Source organism: Drosophila mauritiana, chromosome 3R (genome assembly GCF_004382145.1).
Source record: "Drosophila mauritiana strain mau12 chromosome 3R, ASM438214v1, whole genome shotgun sequence".
NCBI lineage: Eukaryota > Metazoa > Arthropoda > Insecta > Diptera > Drosophilidae > Drosophila > Drosophila mauritiana.
The window spans coordinates 13,688,372-13,702,086 of record NC_046670.1 but is presented as its reverse complement, the minus strand read 5'-3'; the positions used below and the strand labels follow the sequence as shown (position 1 = coordinate 13,702,086).

At 40.2% G+C, this 13,715-nt stretch overlaps 1 long non-coding RNA gene across 1 annotated transcript; it reads right to left on the bottom strand.

Moving 5' to 3' along the window:
- Nucleotides 1–43: 43 nt before the first annotated feature.
- On the bottom strand, nt 44–13,057 carry LOC117142765. The gene is made up of 3 exons (XR_004459573.1): nt 13,012–13,057; nt 11,848–11,951; nt 44–353 (listed from the first exon to the last, which is right to left on the bottom strand). It is a non-coding gene; the product is annotated as an uncharacterized LOC117142765 (long non-coding RNA).
- Nucleotides 13,058–13,715: the final 658 nt, after the last annotated feature.

The following is a 13,715-nucleotide window of genomic DNA, read 5'->3' as shown; positions in this document are numbered from 1 at the left end:
GCGGATTCGGGATGCCTGCCCGGCGCTGCAAGCCGCATCCACAACTTATTATCCGGTTGAGTTCGCCGCTGCTGCCACAATTGCCACTTGAAGCTGCCGCCCGTGGGTTGCACTACACATTCTCCCGCCGCAGCAGCTTTGAAATCCGGAATCTGGGAACTGGAAACGGGGTACTGGTTGCTCGGTACTCGCCACTCGAATCTGGTCTCGGATTTATTGGACTTGGCTTAGAGTTTGAAATGGTTTTCAGTTGGCGTCCTCTATTCGTTTCGGTTTCCTGCGCAGCTGTTGCACTTTTGCAGCGCCCACTCCGGCTGCTCGGCTTTTCTTCTCCGTCTGCGAATGTGTTTGAACTGCAAACAGAAGGAACAGGCATTAAACTACTTGTCTGAGCTCCCCAATGGGTATTTTCATTTCTGTAGATGCACGTGGAAAAGCCAGTAGTTATATATTATATAGTTTTAAGAAAGTTACTATTAATAAATACCCTTAATTTCAAGATGTGTAGAAGGATAACATTTATACAGATAAGTTACTTTAATTTTCTTTTGTATTTGTTTATACTAGATATTTTATTTTAAAATAATTAGAGAACCGCCTTAGTCGCATTCCCACTTTTTCTCAGTTTTCTGTCACTGCAAACACACAAACACAAGGACGAGTTGACTTGTTGGGTGCTTGTGCGCCTGTGTCTGTGTGTTTGTGTGTGTGTCGTCTGCCCCCGTTTGTATGCTGCAATATTTATGTGTTTGCCTTTGGGTTAGTCTGTGTGTTTACCACTTGAGCAGAGATGCAAAGCTGCCTCCTTTCTTGGTCTCGGTTTGCATTTAAGACTTTACGAGTGCCACCTGTATCCACCCAGCTTCCACCACCCGCCGGGTTGCCCACACACCTGCAGCGGGGGCCACTCACAGGATTCGCTGGGATTCTCTCGAGTGGCGCATATCGCTCTCTAAGGCTTTGCCTGCAACGTCGTTAAACATATTTTCTTATACGCTTTCATTAGAGTCACTTGACCGATTTAAGCAAATATCTTTTCAAACCGAAGTAGCCGAGTAAACCATTGAAGCCCAGAGGCTTTTTGCGCTGATTCGAAATATCTGGCACTGGTGCAATGGAAAAATGAACCATTGCTATGAATAGCAAGAGTGAAGTAACGATTTATCTGCATTTCAAAGGCACACTAATTAAATGTTTTGCTGAATACATAAACGATTTTTTCACACATGTTACTAGAGTATATTTTATATATATTTTAATATATATAAATATAACATAGCTAAGTCCAAAGTATAAAAAACCAGTTTCATTTTACTCGCACACACTCCATTGTTAAATAAACATTTTATGAACTCGGGCTGTTTTCCTGCTTTCTGCCATTTCTCGATAAATTCATTTTGGGAGGCTGCAGTTGGGCAAGGAAAACTAGAATTTCCCGGTGGCAAATGACTTTTTCACTTTATGTCCTTGACGTTTCGAACTGCAGCAACTCCTGGCACTGAATTAAGCCAAGAAACTTGAATTTTCTTTGGACTGGGCCTTGCATGCTGACAGACCATTAGAAGTCGGAGCTCGTGTAATAACACTGCTGCCATGCCCCCTGCAGTTGCAACGCCCGCGGGCCTTCAAAGTCCTTTTCCGATCCTTTTGCCTGCAACTTGTCTGCGAAAGGACAAAGGAATAAAGAGGCCTTCTCAGCTGGCACCGCAGTAATTTAAATGTTATTTAGCTGCACAATTAAAATGGCATTAAGACGCCACCGAAATGCGAGTTGCAGGTTGGCAATTTAATTTGTTTTTCAAACCCCGCCAGCACCCCCTTCACAGAGTGCACATTTTATCCAAATTAGCTTAATTTTCCTCAGGTTCTTTGCATTTTCCACGAGTTTTCCCTGGCAACCCTCGCTTTTCCAGCCGTATTTCAAAATTGTCGCTGCCTGTTTCTCGACAGATAAGACGTCCTGCCCTAAGTGAATATTTTCTTAATTTCTTGCGGTTGCAGCAGTTTTTCCCTCCGCTTTTCCGAGCCACCGTTTTTCCTAGAACTTTTCCGTAAACATGCGCATTTTTATCTTGAGTTAGTGAGGATTTACTTAAGGAGGGGAAAAGCGGCCAAAAGTTGTATTTATCTTATTTTATTTGATGTCTGTCAGAGCCGTGAAGCTCACAATTTAAGCGCTTAGTTTCAGCTGACTCGAGCAGTTTTCCGTGGCAACTGTGTGTTCATAAAGTTGCAACTTCAAAGTTGGCTCAAGCACTAAAATGCAGAGAAGTGTGTTTTAACTGTAAGAAGAAGTCTTAATTTGAATCAACGACAGAGAAAATTCAGCAATTTATGAGATTGTCATCAAAATTCAGAGAAATATGCTTTAAAGCTTAACTATTTTATTTTTTATTTTATTCTTGCCATCATCAACTTGATATGAAAAATTGAGATTCAAACACATGTTGTTGCAGCGATTTAATTTATTCACAAAGGCATTCACACGAATTAAAAAACACCTATATCTAAACCATTTTAATTGAAATGCATCTCCTACCAACCTTGTTTTTATTGTGGCAACATATTTTCTGTGTAGCATAGTTTTTCTTGTTTTGTAGTCCTCCTTTTTTACCTTTCCATGGAAATCCTTCGAGTGCTGCCATGGATATGATAACCCAGCGAGCAGGAAAGCGATAGCCGGAAAATGAGCGTTAGAGAGAGCAAGTGGAGAGCGCGAAAATTTTAATGACATTCAAATTAAATTATAATTTCAAAAGTTTCGGCGCGCAGCGAGCAGCGAGCGTTGCTGATGACGACGATGACAAGGACATGACCAGGTGGCACAGGTGAAAGGCACCGCCCACCGGCCGCTTTTCCCGCCACCTCACCTCCCTCGCCGTCGGGTCAGCTTTGTTGGCCAAAGGTCACTGCAATAGCAGAGGAAAAAGGTTTGGCACACCCCCGATTTTCTCCCGGCCCCCAATCAAGCTTCTCTATATTCTCCGCTTTTCCGCCTCCATCGCTTGTTTATTTCCCTTGCGTTTGTTTTCAAAATTTGGCAAATGCGAAAAAAACATGGCCAACGACAAAACGAAATGGTAAAAGCCAAAGGGTAAACAACACAAAGGCAAGCGAAACAAAAACAAAAACGAGAGAGACACCAAAAAATGACGGGGGAAAAATTAAAACTCGGAAAAGCCGAGTGAGTGGGAAAAGTTAACAGAGTTATGCTTTTGTTTTCATTTTTGTTTACGAGGTTTTCATGTTTGGCGTTCATATTGTTTCACTTTAATGAATATCACACTATATAGCCCGGAAAAATATTTAATATTTTCATTGGTAAGCTGCAAAACGACATTTATTAATTAATTTTACTAATTTCAAAGAATCTAAATATTTAGAAAAATAAATATACACTTTCGTAACGAGTTTGTCTGCCAACTTTATAAGATTATAAATTCTTTTTTTTTATTTACATTTTTTTAAGAGTTTTAAGAAATTGTTTTCGGTGTACGAGGTTAGATGTGTCTGCTTTAATTGATGACTTGAAGAGGGTAATGGAGGGCAGGTGACCGCCAGTCAGCGAAGCTTAATTGGATCCCCCTGATATTAAGGACAAGGAGTGAGGGACAGGTTTGTATTATGGGCTGAATAATCAAAGGACAATTGGCCAAAATGGTGTCTCTTGTCTAAGACATGGTTTAAAATTAGCTGCAAACTTCAGTCACATGACAGCCAGGCGTAAAGAAAATTAAATTTAACAACAGTTTTGAGCGACACCATTAAAGCTAGAAAACTTGTAGGTATATCTCGCTAAACAAATCTTACTTAATATTTTCCAAGTCATTTAAGTGCACTTTCTTCCGGTCTATTAACCGCTGCGCAATCATTAAACCCCAAAAAATATGGCCATCTGCTTTAATGAGGCACAATCATCATCAAGTTTTCACTGACCATTTGACCTTTTCATTTGCCAGGCGGCAGGACTCCGATCAGAGGCCTTTAGCCCGGCCATTAAGCGAATGTCTGGCGCCAGGCGAACTATAAAATAAATGCTGGGGCGTGGCTCGGAGGCGGAGAAAACCGAAAAACCAACGCGTCCAGAACTTCTTATTATTCCTATACACAAAACGACTCGAAGAATTCTAGTCATTTTAGTTTTTAAAAAAAATTGATAGTATCATTTCATTTTTTATAAAAGATTTTTTATATTTATATCTGAAACGATTTTTGAAAGTTCGAAACCAGAATAAATCAAATAATTCTAAATTATTTCTTTTGAGAACAATAGTAGCATTCAGACACAAATAAAATGATACCACACGTGTAACTGAAACTATAAGCTACACCTTTATTAAATTCGGCATATGGAAAATATTTTAAAGATTTTCATTTCGATATGTGCCAGAAGTTCTATACCTCGCTAGAGTGTGTGGAAAAACTACCCACTAAAATGTGGAAATTGCACAGCAGGAGACGAAAAAACCGAGAGCCAGTAGCGCTTAGTTTTTTATTGCATGGCGCCGCATGTGGCGGCTGCGGCGATTGAAGTGTCCCCCGAGAGGTGGGAGTGAGCGGAATGGGGCATGGGGCAGTGGGCAACGGGAGCTGGGGGCTGCAGGAGGTGGGTGGATTGGGGGCTGGGTGGCGCCGGCAGTACGTCCGGGGCACGAGTTTGGCTTTAGTGGCTCTCGCCCGTCACCGGGGCTCGTTAACGCTGAGACGCTCAATTTAGCGCGACTTATTCAGGTTGGCGCTCCGCTTGCCTCCGCCGTCGTGGCCATCGTCATCCCAGGAGCAGTTCCCTTTCAGCTCCTTGCCGCTTTCCCATTCCGTTTGCAGTCTCAGGAACACATGGAGGAAATTTAAAGCAACATTTTGACTTCCGTAAAAAATTAATATATATCAACAAAATAAGAAGAGGTGCTCTAAATATTTTTCTAAGAAAATTAAAACAAAGATCGTTGAACATGGTATCATATGAAATATTATATTTTGATGTTTAACCCTAAATGGTTCCGAGTAGTAACAATAAGCTCACAGTCCCACACAAGTAAATAAAGATATTTGGTAAACAAAAATAGTTAATTGCTTATTAATGCCGATAGTTTTTTCTCCCTGCACTCCATGGCATGTGCGAATCTCTCTCGGGCGGGCTCCCAGCTCTCACGGCACTAGCCCTCGAGCACACAGACCCCTGCCCTTGGTGTCGATGTCTTGGGTCTGCTCGGCTTACCCGTGGGTGTGCTGCACTTAAAGCCGAAATAAAAAATCAATAATCGGGGAATGACAAGTCAACAGCCAACAGCAGCTCAGCTGAACTCAGGCAAAGCCGCCATTTCTGACTGTTCCTGCCTCCGACACACAAGCACTCACGCACACACACACTCGCGCGCGAGAAAGGACATGTGTGCGAGTGTGTGTGTGTGTGTTTTTGGGGCAAAAGTTGTATATTAAGTAACCTGAGCAAGTTTGGGGAGTCCCCGGGACACGTACGCGGCACACGACCCAAAAACGTGCACCGCAGGTCTCGACTCGAATTTATGGCAGTTTCACTTCATATTTATGTGTTTTCAGCTTGCAGTTGGTTATGAAATATATAGAGTCGTTAACCTACAGAGAATGCAAAATGGAACCAGCAAATGAAATACGATTTGGTAATAGAATTTTAAAGATGGCGATAACAAGATAGATAATCCCAAAAGAGAAAACTTTCATAAAACTAATAAAATACAAATACAGATACTACCACTCATCCCATTAAGCTTCTACAATCAAATAACAATAATCAGCTTGAATATTAAGTATCCGACCTGTGAACTGTGGCTGTATAAGTAGCTTCTATGGACTCAATGATTATGAATACTCAACGTCCAGTCCCCAATGGCCGTTCCTTTTCGATCCCTTCGTCCCTTTTCAACTGATGCCGATGATGATGCTGTAAAATGTCAAATGTGAGTGCTGCTTTCATATGAAATGACGCAAGAAATAAAAGCGTTCGCCTTTGGGGCGCCACTGCCAAAGGGCAACCATCCATCTGCCAACTGCCGTTGAAACCAAGCATACAATGCGAAAGCCTGGCAAGTGACGTCACGGCCATAAAGGACTGCATATATGGTGAATATTTCCTGACCACAAAATCCAGGCCGAGGGACCCATCCAGCAGAGCAGCAGAATGTACCGCAGGCGGGTTAATTAAACGCAAGGAACGTCATCAGTATCCTTTATACGCCCTGGCCACGTTGCGCATACGACCTGTGAACCGTGCGCCCTGCCACAACTCGAACTCAATTTGAGCTATTCAAGCTGCATAATGCACTCGTTGCATCCATCCATTGGCAACAACACGCATCAATGGAGCAACAAAAACAACGTGAACAATCAATATTGATGCCGGGCGAGCGATGATTGTGTTGATAACAGGCCCTGCCGTTGTTGCTCCCCCGATAATTATGCTCATAAAAGCGTAAGAGTTTTAATTGGGCTGCTTATTACAAATAATCAGAGCGTTGCCTGTCCGGGCATAGAAAGTGGATCTGAGGCCTGGGGACCGACCATATCATATCGTATTGGGCGTGTGCGCTCGTGTGCACTTGCCTGAGTTATTCAATTTGTGGCATCAGCCAAATTGCAGCCACAGCAACAATTACGCCAATCACACGACAGCAACAATAACAATATGCAAAAATTAAACGGAAAACGCGTTGGAAATTAAATTGAATTTTAATTGGACCTCGCATCAATAATTTGTAATTTGTTACAATAATTACAAAGTTATTTAATATTTATGTAGACTCGGCGCTTGTCAATTAGTCTGGCTCATGCAATTAAGTTGATTAATAAATTATATTCCACGCTACGTGCAAACATATGCACATGCAGTTAATCGAAACAAAAAAAATAAATTAATCTATATTAAAATCAAAGATTCAGTCATCTCATTAATTATGATTAAGATTTGATTATGCTCTATCGTTTCAATTTATTGCGTATGCTTTGTTGTGCAGTGTGTTTTAAATTATAGTTGATTAGTTTACCAAAAGTTTTATACAGAGTTGTATACCTAATAAAAGAATTTAGATAACAAATAATTGGTAATTAAGAGTAATGCTTATTTGATAATCTTGAAACGTCCGCACTTATTTACGACATTTAAAATGGTAGGTTTTCTCAAATCGCCAGCGCAATTTAAAGGTAATCTGTGCATGCTAAAGCAAAGCCAAAGTTGGTAGCACCGGCGATAACAACAGCGAAAACCTCGGTGAGCGATTTACAAGCAAAGCTGGGCGAATACAATCACACTAAAATCGCGCATACGCCGCGTATTCCCCAAGAAACATCAGAACTTCGCATTTGTTTGCCTTTGAGTGGCACATGCGCCACACTTGGCACTTGCTTTTATTTTACCCTGGGTTACTTTTAATGCCCAGAGCAGCAGGGCTAACACACACACACACACACGCTGGCTAACGCAGACAGACACACACATCAAGCGGCTTATTCCCAGTACACGTCACGGTCTCAAAGCGTGTGTGTGTGTGCTTATAAGTGATTATCTGCTGTAAAAATGGCGTAGAAAGTGGAAGCTCATTTTCCCGTATACTGATGCGCATTTAACTCCCCAACGGGTTATACAAATACGACACAACTATTTTTTAAGCGAGCAGTAATTGGCATTATGTAAGTTCCTTAAAGTCTTTGAGATACACACAATAAATTGGGTAGTAATATATGAATATATAGAACATCTGTAGGATTACATCTTGGTCCTATTGCATTCGCTGCATTCTAGCCCATGCTGCTGCATACGATTTTGCGTAGTAAATCCAATAAAATCCATTGGGACTGCATGCAGTCACTGCAGCAGAAAACAAATCGCGTTATTATCGCCGGGCAATGGCCAAGAGGAAAACACGACGTTCCGAGGCCAGAGGCCACAGGAAAACTCATAAAAGTAGCCCAGGCACAGACAAATAAAAGGATCGCATAAAACTAATGTTAAACAATTCCCCGTTGCCCCTAAACTTTTGCCTTTTGTCTGCGGTCTTGTGTCTGTATTCCGTCTGTACTTTGCCGTTTCCTTGCCATCCATTTGTGCTGCGTGAGCTTCTGTTCGGTTGGGTTCAATTCGGAAGCCCGGGTCTGTCGTCGCCCATCGTCATCGCCGGACCCTTAAGACAATGATGGCTGGCCCAAAGCTCCCGAGGATATGCAATAAAATTGCGTTTTAATGCTGCTCTAACGGACGAGCAACGACCCATTTACCAAGTGCTTGTCTTCGTACGAGTGCAAACATACCCATCCAAGGAGTCCGAATGCGTTGTACAGGATATGTGGAGTTCTGAGATACGCAGGCAGCTAGAATATACGCTTGGAACTGGTAATATGAATTCTATAATATTACCTAAATAGTTTTAAGATTATATTTAAGCATGTCATGTTTCCAAATACTTTATGGAACTTTCTTAAAAATCAGAAGTCAATATTATTATAGTATTGTGATATATTCCTAAAAGCTAGAACGAAAATTATGCAGAATTTGCAGAGTTTGAAACTCAGTGGGACTTTCTTAAGAGTAAGAAACTTCGGATGATAAAAACATTTTCCTCTGGCCTTCCCTTAGCTCGTCATTCAATATTCATATTAGCCGTGGGTATAAAACTGTCCCCTTTGTTTCAATTTTATGGCTGCCTTTTTATGCTCGTCTGTTTGTCCTTCGCATTGTTTTATGGAATTTTATTTGCATATTTTCGCGTGTTACCCGCTCGGAACACGAATCCAAGACTTTTATGAGTTTGTCGATTCTCCGTGAAATGGGAATGCAAAAGGAGCAAAGTGGAAAAGCGTTGCACTCCCCACGGACTGCAGGGAAACTCAAAACACGAATCCCTTGGTTGCCAAAAAAAATAAAGGAGAAAATCCTGCCTGCCATTTCGCATTCAGCTTTCAGCGTTCAGCGAATTATTTGACGGGGTGCCAAATGTATATGTATGTGTGTGGAATAATACACAAAACATAAATTGCAGGATGGCGGAAAATCCAAGCCCAAAACGGAAAAGTGTAAAGCAATTCTCAAGTGTTTTACGCTTTAAGCATTGCGCCTTCGCTTTTTGTTTGTTTGTTTGCTTTCTGTGTGTTTGGTGTTTTCAGCTCGACCTTTATGTTTGCCAAAGTCCCGCTGAACTCGAATTCGACACAAAGAACCGGAGTCGGAGTTCCCACGCCCGGCGGTTTCCTTTGTGATTTAATCATATTTTTGCAACTGATTCAATTAACTTAACATCGCATAGCAGATATTCTGTACGCGAGGCACTGGGAAATTGCACTTTCCCCCGCCACCAAAGCGATGGGGCAATTGCAGGCCGGCTTAATGGAGTGCATTGTGCGTCGAATTGATGGATTTGGTTGGATAATGGATGAACCACTGATAAACGGAAGTCCGCAGCAGCGGCATCCTATTATATTATATTTATTCCTGGAGGCAAACAAATGACAAATTGAATTAATGGCCATTAAATGCGTTTTTGAATTGTTAAGCAATGCCTGATTGCAAATTGTAAAGTGCAACGTTTGCACTGAATAATTTATATCAAGAAACAAATTTATTTACCAGTTCCATAATAATTCTCGTTTTTTAAAAAAATATCACACAGTTTAATTATTAAATGGTTTTTATGTTTGATAAAATAAGATAGCCTATAGGAATTAAAAACGTTTTTTGTTATCATGTCAATATATTTAAACACTTTTTCCCGTATTTGCCAATTTTCCGTGTTAAAAGCTTGTGCATTAAAAATCTCACCAAATGTAAGCTAGGAAAAAAAACCTTTTAAAAGCGTTGGCATTCTCAGTGAAATATTTTCAAAGTCACATAGCTAAATTGAAATTGCGTAAATCCTGTGTATAAAAAGTAAATTAAGCTAACGAAAATGGTTCTGTGATTTGCAAAAACTGAAAAACCAAATATTTATTGTACGAGCAAACGAAATAAATTTTAAAACCAAGAATAAAACTTTCGAATATACTGAATAAAAAAATGGTTTGTATTAAATTTACAATCAAAGCGAACTAACATTCGGGTAGTTGGTGAAAAAAATCGTGTAACAAAATATAAAATAATTGTGTAATAAAAGCGCATATATGCAACATAAATCTCAATCAAGAATGCAGTTCACAGACCCATAAAAAAGAAACCATAACCATATCAGACACCCAAAGCCCAGCAAACTAGTTGGTCGCATTTGTATGCTCCCATGGATACTCGGACATAGATACAAATGTATCTTTGGCGCTGGTACGTGAATAGTCCCCCAGCCTAAGCAAATTTATATAAAATGATAAACAAAAACTAAATACGGAATAGGACTGAATCTGAATCTGAGCCCAGCACGCAATCGCACGAAACTGGACAACTAATCAGCGTTTGTACCTAATAAGCCGCCGGTTGATGATGACGTGATGATCATGGGATGATGATGATGATGATGATGCTGATGATGCTGCATGAAATGTGCGGATTATGGTGGATAGTAGATAGTATACTATACTAAACGTATAGTGTGTGTTCGGGTTAAGTGTGATAAATCGACAGTTGAATTACGCGACATGTGGGCGACTGGGAGGACAGGCGAGTGTGTGTGTGTGTCGAGCGTTTATCAAGCAAAATATTTACACACACACACAAATTAAGCGCACTCACGCACTCGGGCACACAATACTCAAAAGATGTGAAAAAGTGCGATGCCCAATGCACTGAAAAAAAGGCAGGCCTAATTCTGCCAAGCATTCAGAATTCAGAAAGTGTGCGAAATGAACTTAATTCATTCGCACATTTGTAGTATTTTCAAAATTGGAAGTATTGCAATTTAACGTATTTTCGATGTAATACGATATCACTTTATGAATTGAACCCCCTCTTTAGGAATTTTTGTCTATCTAGATTCTGTATACCTAATGGAGTCTGAAAGCATGCTTTTTTGAATACAATGTACCCTTTTGCTCTATGAGATGAGCTTATAAAAGTGACATGGACCACTTCTGGAAACGGCAAGGAAATGACAATCACATGCTTTTTTCCTGTGTGGCGGCGAGTGAAAGAATAAAGTAAAAGTGTCTTTTCATCAGAATTTTAAATGTGCTCGCCCTCGATGTGAGTTGCCAAAAAGTGTGTATAAGTTTGTGTATGAGAGTGGGTACAGGTGTGCGCGTGAGCCGACCGAGCGGAAGTTATGGAGCCTACGTGCCCCACAAATAAAAAAAAAACCAAAATAAAAAAATAATTTCGCTTTCGTTCAGGGAAATTAAGGGCGAAGGGGATGGGCGGGGAGGTGGGCAGGTGGGGCAAGCGGGTGGACATTGAGGCAGCGCCACTCGATAAACCACCAATACAGGGACCAGGTCCTTGTATGTAAACAGACAAATTATGAATTTGTACGACTCTCTCGTATTTCCCGGGGTATCCTGTCGTTCTCCCTTTATCTCTCTCCCTTTTCGCGCGTATGTGTGTGTGCTGAGGACCTTACGGATCACTGAGCTCATCAAAAATCGTTAAATGCTAAAATCGAAGAAGAAATTCCATAACCAAAACAATTCCTCTAAGGGAGGTTCCATTTTGTTTTGTTTTTCCCATCATTATTGTTATGACTTGAATTATATTGTAAAATTTCACTTGTTAGGAAAATGCAAAAACACAATTTTAAATATGAAATAAACATTCTCCTTAGATGATCTCTAAATAAATATTACAAATATTATTTAGAGTTTGTCAACATGAAAAAGAAACGGAAGTAATAAATATTCAAAGCTATTATTATTTTGCAAGGCAATTATCACTTAAAAATATGGGTTTTTCAAGAGATAACATACCTCTTTGTGCGCTGAAAATGCTGTCTTCTGTCGCTCACTACATGACTCGGTTTATGTTTGATGTTTAAACCTTCTCCGACTCTCCGAATTGCCAATTTTCCAAGCTGTAAATAAAGTGCAGGGCTGCTTGCATTGAATACTCGATTTTAGCACCAAAACTTCACTTTATCACACACAGAATCTGACTAATGAGTATCCTTTTTTGGCCGTGTTATGCCATATGCATGCCAGGGTATGTGTATGTGTGTGTTTGTTTGAAAGAGCTGGCTTGAGGACAGAAAGGGTATGCTGTTGCCCTTTAAAGATGTATGGTCTGCCTTCTTTTATCCTGCCTATTTTAAAAGTTTTTCTGGTTTTCCTTTTGGCCTTTTTTGCGCACTGAACTGAATACTAGTGTGGCGTAGTCCGCTCGATCCGCTGAACTCCGAAACTGTGTCAGCCGTTCAAAACACGACGATGTCTCTAGCTAAACTGAAGCTAAAAGGCATCGCAATGCGTACTTTAAACGGACATTGCTTTTCTGCTCTTCAGCTCTCTCGGCAAAATAGCGGGACTATGCTTTCACTCTCTCTTTTTTCTCCCTCACTCTCTCTCTCCCTCGGCAGCTTTTGAGCGACTGTTATACCACCTCTCTGTCTCTCTCTCTTTATTTTTGGCCTGAAGCTTTAGCTTGTTTTTGTTCGCAATCAAAATCGGAAACTTTTTTCTGCGACATTTTGCCGCATTTGTTGTTGCTCTAGCGAGCCATACCAAATTTCATTATCTCAAGTGGCCGCTTTGTTTGTTTATTTGAGAGACCCTCCATTTAAGCAAATATTTTTGTTTAATTATTAGTGGTTCTTAATGAGCTTTTAAAAAGTCTTAAACATTTTTTTATTTATTTTTTATATTTTCGATTCTGTTTGTTTTCGTGGGACAACCGAAAATCGATCGCACACTTTTAACACACACACAAAGTCAGCTCTCGCTCTTTTGCTCTCTCAAACACACACACATACACTCTCATAAAAAGGCAGCTGATTTGAGCCGCAAAGTATGCACCACAATTGGATAATGATTTAAAACTGCTTTTAAGCCGAAATAAGTCTGGAATATTTTCGATTTGTAAACGTTTTCGAATTATTTTATTTTTCAATTTTTTATATATGTATATATTTCTTTTACAATTTGTTGTCGAGCTCAACCGGATGAAAATCGGAACCAGCGTGACCGACGACTCGCAGCAGAATGCGGAGAATCGGAGAAAACAGCAGCCGACCACAACAACAGCTGCAAAATGCGGCGTCGGCGTCCGGGATGAACAACTTTTTGGCTACACACACACCATCATACGGTCGTGGAAATGGGGGGGTGGATATATTATAGGAAATTTGATATGAAAACATTGACAAGCAGCCGCATAAAGCTTCTTGCGGCACGAAGAGCTTTCCCAAAACGAAGCTGAGGTTGACCAAGTTTTTATTCTTAGCTTCGATTGATTGCTGGCCGGGAAACCGAATGCGGCAGTTGCTAAGATAAGCGCTAAAAGGCATAAACGGAATGGCCAAACATTTGACTGATAAGTTTCGCTGATAAGGGCATTCACAATGTGGGTGAACTTTAACATAATTTCTTTGCTTTCTTGCTAGTATTGTACTTTAAGAATTGGGAGAAAAAATTAAATTAAATATTGTTTTCATAGAAGCATAGTATAAACGAAGGATGACGACAAATGTAATAAAATTATAAATATTATTTCCCGTACCTTGTGTGTTGATTAATGTTGACTTTTAGAATATTCTAAATTGACTCTGTTATGTTTCGAAAACATTTATATTTTATTAACACAAATAATATATATATTGCGTAAACATATACTATCTATTTGG